This window comes from Petromyzon marinus, chromosome 10, assembly GCF_048934315.1.
Source record: "Petromyzon marinus isolate PM22_M1 ecotype Great Lakes invasive population chromosome 10, UKy_Petmar_22M1.pri1.0, whole genome shotgun sequence".
Taxonomy (NCBI): Eukaryota; Metazoa; Chordata; class Hyperoartia; order Petromyzontiformes; family Petromyzontidae; genus Petromyzon; species Petromyzon marinus.
In genome coordinates this window covers 2,021,165-2,034,795 of record NC_133676.1, presented here as the reverse complement: position 1 = coordinate 2,034,795, position 13,631 = coordinate 2,021,165, and positions in this window count along the sequence as shown.

Genomic DNA, 13,631 nt, shown 5'->3' with positions numbered 1-13,631 from the left:
CAAATCCTGAAAGGTCCGACTCGCGGTGGCGAGATGTTAACTGCAGGAAGTCGTGGGTTTGATCCCAACCCTGATGCCTGCTATATATATGGAGTGTGCATGTTCTCCCCGTGGGCGTGCGGATTTTCTCCGGGTCTTCCGGTTTTTCCCACCATATTTAGAATCAACATCACGCGTTTAGAGCATTTGGCTGCTATACATTTCCACGTGATAAGCCACTTCGTTGCGCTATCATTTGTGGCCAGGTCACTTCTCAAAAAAAGAGATACATAGCTCAGTGGGCCTTACCTGGTAAAATAGAAAATCGTTTTTTTTTATAAACTCAGGCTTGGGTAACAGTAACGTGGACAGTGGTGGCCACCACGGTGCAAAATAAAATGCCAAACTCGGATTAAACAACGTGAAAATGGACACAAGTGGCTCGGTGTGACAGGAATGCGCGCAAAGCTGAAAGAGCAAAACAAAATACAAGCGTGGCTTTCATCCAGCGTGGAGGCATCTGAGGAAGAGGGAGGATGGGATTGTGAATGGCTGGTGATTGTAGGCAGGTCGTGGGAACCTTCCCTGATCGTGATGAAACGTTTTCTCCATTGATAGGAAAGCCACAATGAAGCGAGGTGCTGATTTATATTACTGTCTGCAGTAAAACAAATCTCCACCTTTCTCCTCCCGTCTCGCCCTGTCCCGGCACCACGCGAGTTAGCGCCGGGATGCTGGCGCTCTTCTGCAGCGATGCGCCAGTGACTCGCAATAAACACCTCACCCGGTATCCCGGGCCCAATAGCGGCGCTGACGCGATGCAGTCATGCAGCAAGGCATGAAGACAATCAAGCCTTGTTTAGCGGTAGAATGGAAGTGGAGGGCATCATGGGGCCGGTGTGGGGGTGAGGAGCCGATTAATTTATTAGAGGCGGCTTCAAGCACCATACAAGAAAAGCTGCCCAGAGATGTGAGCCTCACCCACAATAAATAAGTAGACAATTCACCTCCTGTCCCTCCACGTAATTTATTTTTTACACATCCTATCAGCCACACGGCCTTAATTTCAGTAACAATAGTAAGAACACAATCTTGATTTGAAGCTTTCGTGACTGCAGGAATCCACACTCTTTGGTTCTTCCGGTAAAGTCACGTAGGTATAAAATAAAATAAATCTACCTACGTGACTTTACCGCAAGAACCCAATAGTATGAACATCGTCTGGATGAGGCGAAGCAGGCAGTCTGCTAGACCGAGTCCTCAAAATGGGTGAAGGAATCAGCGAGTCACAGGAACCGTAACGATAGAAGAGTGATAAGGAGGCAAATTATGCCCAGTGAGTGAGTGAGTAGAGTGAATAAGTGAGTCCTGGTTCATCAGTTACTCCGACTGCTCGATGTTGAATTCTATCGAGTGCAGTGGAGTTGGAACTGGGTGCTCCACCCCGGAAACGGCAACATTATAGCTGCTGCCGATGTTGCTGATGACATGCATACGATGTGTCTGCTGCCAGAGTTCCTTCTGCAGTGGTCACAATAACACGCTTATTAAGTGAGGCTATTTGAGGGAAACGTGAGTTCGCTTCACTGACCCCAACAGCACAGTGGTAGTCATGGCAATGAGCATTCCACCAAACCCCGCTGCCCAGGCATGAGGGCAAGAGTGCCGATGCAGAGATGTAGCAATGCCCATGCAGATGGTCAATTTCGATTAGCTCACACGGTGCGTTGGCATGGAGCACGATTGCTAACAAAGTAAACGTGGTGTACAAACTGAAAATAATTGCTAAACTGGCCAGATAGCCCAGCGGTAGAGTGAGCGGCTCGCAGTTGGATGGTTGATAGTTCAAATCTTATTGCCTATGCAATTGGAATGTGGAATTTCCACCACTAGCTTATGGCTGTAAACAGGAGATGAGTACCACGTCAATACTTATTTTAGCAACAAATTGCCTTTTAATTTAACAAGTCACATAAGAAAATATCGGGCGAGAAATCCCATTGGCTGATAAGACCAGAAATAAAAAAAAATCAAATTTGGGAAGACAAAGAGGTCTGTTAATTTTATAACTCATAACTATATTCTAAACACGCAAGACTTTTTTTATATACTATTTTTATTTTACCAGGTAAGCCCGAAGTGAGCTATATAGCTCTTTTCCGGAAGCCACCTGGCCACAAATAATAGCTCAACGAAGTGACTTATCACATGTATTGAAGCCAAAAACTCAAAACGCATCTTTATAAATGTGGAGGGCAAAACCGTAGGACCCAGAGAAAAATCCATGCGACCATGGGGAGAACATGTAAACTTCAAATAAACAAGCCTCAGGGTCGGGATCGAACCCACAACCTCCTGTATATTAAGTGAGGTATTTAACATCTCGCAATCGTGGCAAGATGACATTCCACACATGCTTGTAGCGTCCGCGAACCAGCGGCTCCCTCTCCACACGTGGCTCTCACACGTGTCACTCCACCTCCCCTCTCTGCCCTTGTTTTCACGTTTCAAGGTTGTTTTGTTTAAACAGATGAGGATTTGCATATCTGTTTGGTATAATGTGGATACACCCACCTCTTCCAATACGTCTTGTCAATGTGGAATTGTAGACCAAATACCTTCTTAGAGTTTTCTTTAGCGGGGTCCTTCCCTGAGCAGTGGCGGCGCTGCACCTTTACCTTTTATCACAGAAAGAAATGTGCTCAAATATGGCGGATGAGACCTTACACCTGCACCTGATGGGAAGTTGACCACTGGTGAAACTCAGTCTGATGCAGGGAGTGATCCCAGTGTAAAAGCAAAGTCAAAGTTACGTCTTGCTGATCACATTTTAATTGAAGCAGTCGGTGCTCATCTCCCGTTTACAGCCCTGAGCCTTGAGTGACCATTCCACATTCCTATAGTGGGGGCACGTCTATCCATCGGATAACTACTGTTAACTCCCCGTCGCACAAAGTGGTGCTTATTTAATTAACCCCAGAGGGATCATGGACCGAGTCAACACCCCAACTAGGATGTGAACTCAGAACCGTCCAATTGCGAGCCACCTGGTTGGTTACAAAATAACACCAATACTTTTACCAACTGCAATTTACAAACGAGAACAGACATCAAAGCCGATATACTAACCCCAAACTCATCTGGCTCATGATGTTATCGACATGGGTTTTATACAAATGACCTGCCATATCCGTGCGCATCACCACCCCCCATATCCCATGCCATCAGCACGCATGCAGTCGCACACAATTTCACCGGCCCTCTGCGGCCTGCCTCCGATCCATCTAGGCCACCCACGCGCCATCGCGATCGCCCCCGCAGGCCTATCCGCCAGACTAACTAGGTCAGACATAAAATATGGATTGAAATCAACCAACATTTGAGCCGTGACATTGCAAGTCGTGCCCAGCCAATGGCGTACAAGGTCCTTTGCAACTACACTCGTGCACGCCACATTTAAAAATATCTGTTTATGTGTTAGTACATATTTGCCATGTATGTTTGTCTGGGTGAGTGCACACATGTGCAATCGGTTCACTTGAGAGGCACACTAATTCAGGAGGCAACACGTTTATTCTACGATCACAACGGGGTAACTACACAACCAGTAACCACCACGGGGTAACTATATAAACGGGTCAGATCAGTCGGCACACTGCCTGACTCACGATGCCGAGCTCGAAGACTGGAGACTGAGGAGAAGACGTAGCACAGCAGGTTCCATTCCAGGAGACAGCCCCGATGCGGCCCCGGGACCTCCGCCCTCGGCCACGCCCCCTTCTGGAACTCACCAGAAGGTTCTGGGCCCTGCACCCAGGGCTGGATTAAAATTTTGTAGGCCTCTGGGCTACAGGTGTAGTGAAATTGAATGAGTCACTGTAGTGCGTGGCGCTGGGAGATTGGTAGACAATGGAATTAGGAGTAGCAGCCCATTCTACCAGTTGGACCCATTGACCAAGCCCGGACCCTTCCGAGGGCAGAGCCTGGCCATGCTGGGGAGAATAAAAGGCGAGCTCCGACTCCCAGTCGAGGCCGGCTGCTATTGGGAATGGAACTCGTCATGCTGCTGTCGCCGTGGTCTTCAACTCTTCAAGCTGTGGGTCTGGAAGAATGTTGGCTGTCCCAACCCAGTATGGAGTTATCCCCTATGGTTGTGAGAGCCGGAATAAATAAGAGAGATAATACGTCCTACTAGTGTCTCTGAATTAGTACACTACATTTGGTGTCAGAAGTGTTAACGAAAAAAAATTCCATTCGAAATCCTTGTGGGGGGAATAGGCTATGTCGAAATCCGCGAAGAGGAGGGCCCGCATCAGCATATCCTCGAGCAATGAGGGTACCCGGGCAGCCCCACCAGCTGGGACCCCGGTGGGGCGTTGCGAAGAGGCGGTCCCGGTGGGGCAGCGGGTAAAGGACGACGATGCCGCGCCGTCGCCGACTGGAGAAGGGCTGCGGGCACTCAGCGCACGCGTCGTGGAGCTGCTCCCTGTGGTGACGGTGCTGGTGGGGCAGCTGGGTAAGGAAGAGCCAGTGGAGGGGGCTATGACTCGGGGGCAGCAAATGGGCGACTCTGCCGTCACTGCCGACCAAGGGCGGGAATCGAGTCCCGCCGAATTTAACTTGCCGCCGACAGCTCATCCGGGGGTGCCTTCCTTCGCGCAGCGGCTGCAGTTTATTAAGGAATTTTCGGCTGCGGGGGATGATTGGGTGGCCTTCCGGCGGCGTTTTACCACCACTTGCAAGCTCACAGGGTGGTCCGACACGGAGGCGCTACGTGTTCTTCCCATCGCGCTAATGATGATGCCTTGGCAGCGTTTTTTGCTATTCCCCAGGTGGATAGGTCGACGCTGCGGCAAGCATACGTACAGTTGGTAACGATTTTTGACCTGCCGTCCAACCCGCGGCGGAAATTCGTGATGCGGAGTCGGGGGGAGACCGAGACACCCTCGCCTTCCGCAGCGCACTATTATCACTGGCCAAGGTTGCGTACCCAAAGATGGAACAGGCGGGACTAGATTCTCTGGTGCTGGAGAAATTGTTGGTGCTGGCTCAAGAAATTAGCATTTTTGTTGCCTGCCACGGAGGAAGACGACTTGTCCTCGATTCAGGTAGCCCGATGCATCCAGGCCCATTGTAACCTGCAACAGCGTGCCAGGGTGGCGGCCTGGGCTGGATTCCCGAGAAAAGAGGGTGACCAGGAGCACCGAGAGTCTTCTCGGGTCTGCGCATCGGGGAATTGGAGCCTGCGTGGGAGAGTCGGCGCGGGACGACGACGGGACCAGCGGAGGGTGACCTTCCCTCCGCCATGGCGGGGCCCCGTTACCTGTTTCAGATGTGGCCTACCGGGGCACATCTCCAGGGGCTGCCGTGCTGCTTTGGGGCAGTTTTTCCCGGCTTTGCCGTCCTCCACCCTGCCTCTGGACCCAAAGGTAGGTCGCGATACATCACTCACTCGACGACACAGCCATCTCATGCATCTCTATTGCAGTCGGTGTCGGGTGCACACGCCATCGCCCCCATAGGGATACGGGGTGCGAAGATGGTACTTCGGTGCGTGATTGTTGGCCACGGGAGTCCGAGCAATGGACCACATTGGCACACCATGTTATGGCCGCGGGAGCAGAATCATCCACAGTCAGTGGATTTGTGCAGGGTGCTGAGGTGCGGGTATTCATAGATACGAGAGCATCCGCCACCATTGTTTTGGAGTTTGTTTACAGGACGTTGCCATCAACAGTGGGTTGCCTTGGTCCTGTTGGTAGTCGCTGTGTTGCCACTAATTGCGAGAGCTTAGGTATTGTGGGCTAAATTGTGGCGTCGATACGGATTGGAGATATTGAATGCACAGGCCCGGTGTTAGTTCAAGTTCATTGGCGGTGCCATGTTTATTGGGGACCGATTTTTTTTAAGAAAATGCCCCTCCGGATTTTTATTGACCAGAGTAGTGTTGAGTAACCATCGGGACTTCGGTTGAGATATTTGGAGTCCCCTATTTGGTTGTGTATGGCTAATGTTGTGGTTCGGGCCCTGGTGCGTGAAACTGTTAGGGTTCCTGCAGGTGCACAGATGCTCATACCCTTGGGGTTGCGGAAGCGGCTCAGCCAGGAAATCACTGGGGGTGGGGTTCTTTTAACCCCTTCGAATAGAGCAGTTCATGATCCCTTCCTGCAAGTATTAAATGCTGGGCTGGGTACCGCGGTCATACAGGTGGGTACGGTGTTGGCCCACGCGACGGCGGCATGTTGTGGAGAAACGGATGATGTAACCACTTGGGTCGTGGCCACGGTTGAACGGGAAGCGGTGTCGGATGACTCATGGATGGATCCGTTGTGTGAGGGTAATCCAGATTTGTCATGGGAGCAGAGGGGCGAGTTATGAGCATTACTTCTGGAATTTTATGATGTATTTAGTAAGGGTAAATTCGATGTGGGCCGCACGTCCCTGATGCGTCACCATTGTCCTGGTTAAAAATAAGGACGGGAGTTTGTGTTTTTGTGTGGATTTTTGGAAATTAAATAGTCTCCGTGGCGGACGCGTATCCACTCCCACGGATGGACCAATCGTTGGATGCCCTGTCGGGGGCGCCGTTTTTCTCCACCCTGGATCTATTGTCAGGGTTTTGGCAGTTGCCCCTGGATGAAAGTTCAAAACCTAAAACCGCGTTCCGGACACCGTAAGGGCTGTTTCAACTTAACGTGTTTCCGATGGGGCTTCACTCAGCTCCGGCCAGCTTCCAGCGACTTATAGAGTTGGTACTGTCGAGGCTCCAATGGGAGTCATGTCTGATCTATTTGGATGACGTGATTGTTTTCGGTCACACATTCTGGGAACATCTGTAGCGGTTGCGTGCGGTACTTGTTAAAATGCGGGTGGCTAATTTTTTATTCAAGCTGCAGGAATGTTACCTCTTGCAAAAGTCGGTTGGGTACCTGGGTCACGTTGTTAGCGAGTCCGGGATTGCCATGGACCGTGCAAAGACTGCGTACATGCGTGAGTGGCCAACCCAACGTCGGTGGGTGAGGTCCGCAATTTTGTGGGGTTCATGTTGTATTACCGCCACTTCATGCCCGGGTTTGCAACGATCGCAAAGCCGCTCTACCCTCTCACAGCAAAAAGGCCAGAGGTTTCAGTGGTGGAAGGAGGAGGCCACATTTGTTACGCTGCGCAATGGCCTCGTGAACGCACCCCCACTTCATTACCCCGATTTCACCTTACAGTTTGTGTTGGATACGGACGCCAACTATACCGGGATCGGCGCCGTATTGTCGCAAGTGGAGAACGGGGTGGAGAGTGTGGTCGCTTATGGTAGCCGAGTGCTATCCACCGCAAAGCAGCGCTATTGTGTCATGCGCCACGAGTTGTTGGCAATCGTGCACTTTGTACAGCAGTACCACCCGTATCTCTACAGCAGGCAGTTCGTGGTACGCACATGTAGTGTGTCCAATCACGGCGCACACTCAGACTTGGAGGCAACACGGTTTATTACCCAACATCACATAACCTTTAACGGAGCAACAACATAAGGTGGTAACCCACCATTCCAACACTTAGCTATGTACACTTGGAGTAGATGGCTATGTACATTCTGGATGGGCAACTACAAATCGGACCAGGTTAGCCAACACGCTGCCTGGTCCATGTGTGCGACGCCCGGAGACCTCAAGACCCGCTGACCCCCGATGGTTTCAACTTCGCCATGACCAACCCCGGTCCCCCACCCCGGGGCTCGGCTTTTATCCTTATGGCGTGGCCAGGCCCCGCCCTTGGCAACGCCTCTGTTTCTAATCCTTCGCGAGGGTTCAGGACCCACATCACGTGTTCCTCAACCCTAGTCCCCCACCGTCCGCCCCACATCCGGTCACGTGCCCCTTCCTGTTTATCCAGCCTCCCTGGTATGCGCATCCAGTGTCAAAGGCTCCACCCCTACAGTACCACCCACACGGTACTGTCTCTACACAACGGTACTCATACCAACGACACTACACACGGACCACACGGCTTTGCAATCCACGTTACGCATTGACCAGCCGTCCGCGCAACTCTCGCGATGGTTAGAAATTTTGCAAAATTATTTGTTCAAAGTTATCTATTGGAAAGGGTTGTGCCACTGCAATGCGGACGCTCTGTCACGGTTATCGCCGAAGAGCCAGTGCGCGTATTTTATGGGCACCGGCCATTCTAAGCAGGTGGATGCGGAGGAGCCGGGTGCCGTTGTAGCGTCGGTGGATGCTCCGCCACCCGTAGCGGAGGTGGCACGTGATAACACCATTGGTCTTGCACACGAAGAATGGGGGCACCTCCAGGTGGAGGACGTCTCCTTACTGAAAATACGGTGCCGCGTTGGTACGCCAAGCGTAAGAAGGGTCCAGGGGGTATGTCCCCCATGGTCCTCCGAGATGGGCTACTAATGCACTGGGATATGGAGGTACAGCGGAACTGTATCCTGCCAACTGTTCTGCGGGGTAGGGTAACAAGAGCTGCCCATGTGCGGCTGATGCACCTAGGGGCGTAGAAAACATTATCGACGTTGAAACGTGACTTCTTTTGGCCCGGGATGTCGGAAGACGTCCACAACGTGCTTAAATGTTGCGTGCAATATGCTCGCCGGAAGCCCCTGCCGAGGCTGGCCCGACCACCGTTGCAGTCTATCAGGGTGTCCAGTGAAAATGAGCTCATTGCCCTCGACACCCTCGGGCCATTTCCCACCACTTCGAGGGGAAATACATTTTTGCTGGTATGGGTCGAGTGCCTGTCACGGTGGCCGGTGGCATGGCCCCTGCTGGATCAGTCAGCGGCATCCATTACGGCCGGATTCCTGTATGGTTAAATGTTGGATAAAGGGGCCACGGAATGTCTCCTTATGGACCAAGGTCGAAATTTTCTTCGAAGAGGTACAAAGAAAATTCGAACTTCGTCCTACCATCCCCAGACTAATGGAATGGTAGAGTGTTTACATATAACTGTTATGTCCATGTTGTGCCAAGGCAATGAGACACAGTCCGATTGGGACCTACACATTCCGGGAGTTCTTGCGGCCTATAGGATGGCCCCTCATGGCTCTACCGGGTTTTCACCATATATTTTTTTTATGTACGGGAGAGAATGTGACCCCCCCCCCCCGCCCATGGAAGCCCAGTTAAATATTGAGCCAAGCAAGAAGAGAGCCACTGTGCTGGGACTTATGAGCCTCACCCTTAAGCGGTTGACGGAAGTGCGGGAGGCGTCCCGTGTCAATTCGGCCAAGCGGCAGGCTGCGAATGAAAAACTGGCTGGGCTTAAGGAGTCCGGAAACCTGTGGAAGCCTGGGGAGAGGGCATGGCTGCATTGCCCCCAGGTGCCTCTAGGCACGTCTCCTAAATGACATAGGCCAAGGCAAGGCTCGGTGGAGGTAATTGAGGTGAGGTGGCCGCAGTGTGTGCAGATCCATGTTGGTCGTATGCATTGGTATGTGCACCCATCACGACTGAAGCCCTATTTTCCACCTTATGAGGGTGTTTCATCTCTACCATCTGATGGCCGGGTGTTTGATGTGTCTGACGGAGCCAGACGCACGGTTATGGATGACGCGCCTCAGCGAGGCTCTGTTCCTCCATCTGCAGGATCCCAGGGCCTGATGCCCGTGGAACCGCCGGCGGCGCCACCCACAGGCGGATCGGGGTGGACGGAACGATCACCACCCGCTTCTTCTTTTCCTCCATCTTCATCCCAGAAGAGACCGCGCCCGTTGGGCCATCCTCGGATTAACCCCGGGGTCCCTGGAGGACCCGTGCCAGGCCCATACGAGGGGCTGGCGACAAGTACCCGTTCCAAGACGGTTCGATTCAGATGACCGCCCTACTCATCGTTTGGTTGCTGTTATTTTGGGGGCTGGATTGTTGCCATGCATTGCAAATGTTGCATGGATATTGTTGTGTTCGCCCTGCTACGCAACCTATAAAGGTCAGCCGGGACGGCTGTTTTTTTCATGGGGGGGGGGGGGGGAGGGTGATGTAGTGACATTGAGTCACTGTAGCGCGTGGTGCTGGGAGATTGATAGACAGTGGAATTAGGGGTAGCAGCCTGTTCTACCAGTTGGACCCATGGACCAAGCCCGGACCCTTCTGGGGGATCCAGAAGGGTGTGTGGCCGAGGGCGGAGCCTGGCCTTACTGGCAAGAATAAAAGGTGAGCTCCGACTCTCAGTCGTCATGCTGCTGTCGTCGTGGACTTCACCTTCAAGCTGTGGGTCGGGAAGCATGTTGGCTGTCCCGAACCAGAATGGAGTTATCCCCGATGGCTGTGAGAGCCGGAATAAACAAGAGGGATAATGCCTCCTAATAGTGTCTCTGAATTATTACACTATACAGGTACTGTGAGGCCCCCAGTAATATTTAAAAAAAGAAAACAAATTAAAGAAAAATAAAATATTTCTACAAGGCTAACAACAAATAAAATTCAGCATTCACTTTTCACTTAATCTCTGGAGGCCCTCCAGCTGGCGGAGGCCCCTGGGCTGCGGCCCCTAAAGCCCATGCCTTAATCCAGCCCTGCCTGCACAACGTGTCCTTTCTGTCACCTTTGACCCACATCCTTACCCTGTCCTGTTACTTGCCCTTGCCAGCCAACTGGGCTGCTACGTCCTTAGATGCCCCCTCTCTGCCAGCCACCAGAACCATGCTCCCCTAGGGACCCTTTCCATGACATAGCGTACCCTGCTGGCAGAGAGGGCTACTACACTCCCAGTTCCCCTCTATAAGTAACTGGCGCTAGGCGCCGTAGTGACCCATTATACGTCACTACACATGTATTGTAGTGTTAGTGCACTGAGCTACAAGCCCAACAACTAGAATTGAATTCCCACAAGGAAGACAAAGGGGGCAGGCACGGTGCTGGCCATCCACCTGCTCGTGCACCGTGTTGGTTTTCATAGGTGCCCGATAACAGCACTTGCCCCAGTGGTCTGTTAAAAGCTTATTGGGGGATCTTTGTCTTCGTAAGTGAGTCGTACCTGAGAGTCAGTGTGGTTTTCGTGCAGGAATATCAACAAATGACATGATTTTCACCCTTAGACTAATATAAAAAAGCGGCTGAGCAGCACCAAGATATGTTTGTGGTATTTTTCTATTTCTCAAAGGCCTTCGATACGGTGGACAGAAACACACTAAGAGCCTATAGGATGTCCAGAGCACTTTGTAAACATCATCAGACAATTTTATGACAACATGAAAGGTTGAATGCAGAAAATGTGATGGACCCTTTTCACATTTGCCATGGGGTGAAACAGGGATGTGTGCTCACAACCATGAGTGTAAATCTTAGCGCTGGTATATATATATACAAACCCGCAACCACGGCAAGCTGTGTAATCTGGCAAGGTTACTCTGTAGAACCAATGACGCTACATGGACGACACCTGAAGGCACAATGGACGAGTCTACAACTAAGATATTCGAGACAAATCATGAGGATCAAGTACGCAAGACAGAATTCCAAGTACTGAGGTGCTGGCGAGAGCTGTAATTTCCAGTGCAGAGGCAATAGTTACCTCCTTCCAGTTGAGATGGTTAAGGCATGTAACTTGCATGCCAGAACATCGGTTTCCTAATATTCTTCTTTATGGTGAACTCAAAGAGGGCTAAGCGTGTTCCCAGTAGCCAAAAACTGCGCTACGAAGACATCCTTAAAAGATACCTCAAGGCAGCCAATATCAATGTGGACACATAGTTAAGAAATGTCAGCCAACCGTAAGCAGTTGAGAAGTGGCTGTAGGCGATTCGGTCAGGAAAGTTGAAAACGGGGGGGGGGGGGGGGGTAATCTATCAGCATCATCAGCTCAAGGGCTGGGCTGTCATCCCACCAGCGCGCGGGAAAATGCTACTCGCTGTTTTCCACAATCATCATCGTTCGCAATGGACAGCCAAAACAAATGTATATGTGTATATATGTGTGTGAGTGAATATCGATATCCTCATGAGTGTATGTACAGTTTATCATTGATTATCCGGCTGCTTCCAACATTATGTGGCGGTCCGTTCCAAAGGAAACCGTTCCGAAGGCTGTTACCAGTCTGGCGATCGTTACCACGTGCGTGACAAAAAAAGAAGCTATGTTTGATTTCAGTGTCAAATATTACATACAGAACATTATACACTGCATACAGCAACTAAAATAATACAAATATTGCATGTATATACATTTTTCATAACTACAGGAATAAAAACAGAAAACATACAGTACGATCCGGCAAAAAGTGCATGTAATTCGGCGTTCACCCGAGCACCGACTAAAGGATGCATAAGTCCGGCAATCGTCAAACACAATTTTTTTTAAACATGAGCGTAGTAGTAGTGTAGTGGCATAGAGTAGTAGAATAGCGCTGGCTGCTGGCAGGAAAGGGGATCTGCAGCGTATGGCAGTCCTGACATCAGGAGGCCAGGATATACGGCATGCGAGCAACGGGCTTCGGTGTCGAATGGGTGACCTCGGGGTGCGGGGTAGTGGAACGTGTTGGCACATTGTGTCATCCGCAGTAGTTGGGTTTGTTCAGGGGATAGAGGTGAGGGTTCTGATCGACACAGGAGCGTCGGCTACCATGATTTCGAAGCTTATTTTTCAGTTATTGCCGCCGAGGTCCTGTTGTCTTAGCCCGGTCGCTAGTGCTTGTGTCGCCGCGAATAGTGGGAGTTTGGGCATTATTGGCCAAATATTGGCAAAAGTCCACGTTTGGGACATTTGAGTTGACAGGGCCGGTGTTGGTTTCTAGGACATTGGCTGTGCCCTGTCTTTTGGGCACCGATTTTCCCGGGATGATGCCCCTTAAGATCCTTGTTGATCAAGGTTGTATTGAATTGCTGTCGGGATGGCGGTTGGCTTTCCTGAGGTCTCCGATCCGTTTAGAAATAACCAACGCCACGGTTCAGGCCTTGGCAAAGGAAACTGTTGTGGTTCCTCCAGGCGCTCAGATGTTGGTGCCCTTGCGGTTGCGGAAGCAACTTAATTTGCCGCTGTTACAATCCATCATGGTGCCTCGTATTAACAAGCTGGTTGCTCTGGGAAATCCTCGGGCCGTTTCCCGCCACTCAAAGGGGAAACAAATTCCTCCTCGTCGGTGTGGAATACCTGTCTCAGTGGCTGATGGCATGGCCTCTGCCAGATCAGTCAGCCACATCCATTGTGGATGCATTTTTACACGGGTGCGTTTTGGACAAAGGGGCCCTGGAACAACTTCTTATGGACCAGGGGCGAAATTTTTCTTCGAAATTGTTAAAGGTGTGTGATTCCCTGGGAATGAAAAAAATCCGGACATCGCCCTACCATCCCCAGATGGACGGGATAGTGGAGCGCTTGCACAGGACACTTACACCCATGTTGTGCCAACAGGTTAATGAGACTCAGTCAGACTGGGACTTACACATTCCCGGTGTCCTGACCGTGTATAGGATGCCCCCTCACGCCTCAACAAGATTCTTCCTGTTTTACCTCATGTATGGGAGGGAAAGTGACCCTCCCATGGAGGCTCAGTTAGGCATGGACCTGGGCAAAAATAAGGCCGTTATACCCATGTCCATGCAGGTCATGATTAGGCGGCTGACGGAGGCACAGGAGGCGTCTCGAGGGAATTCAGCTAAACGACAGGCCGCGAATGAAAAACTCGTAGGGCAACGGCAGTCCGGG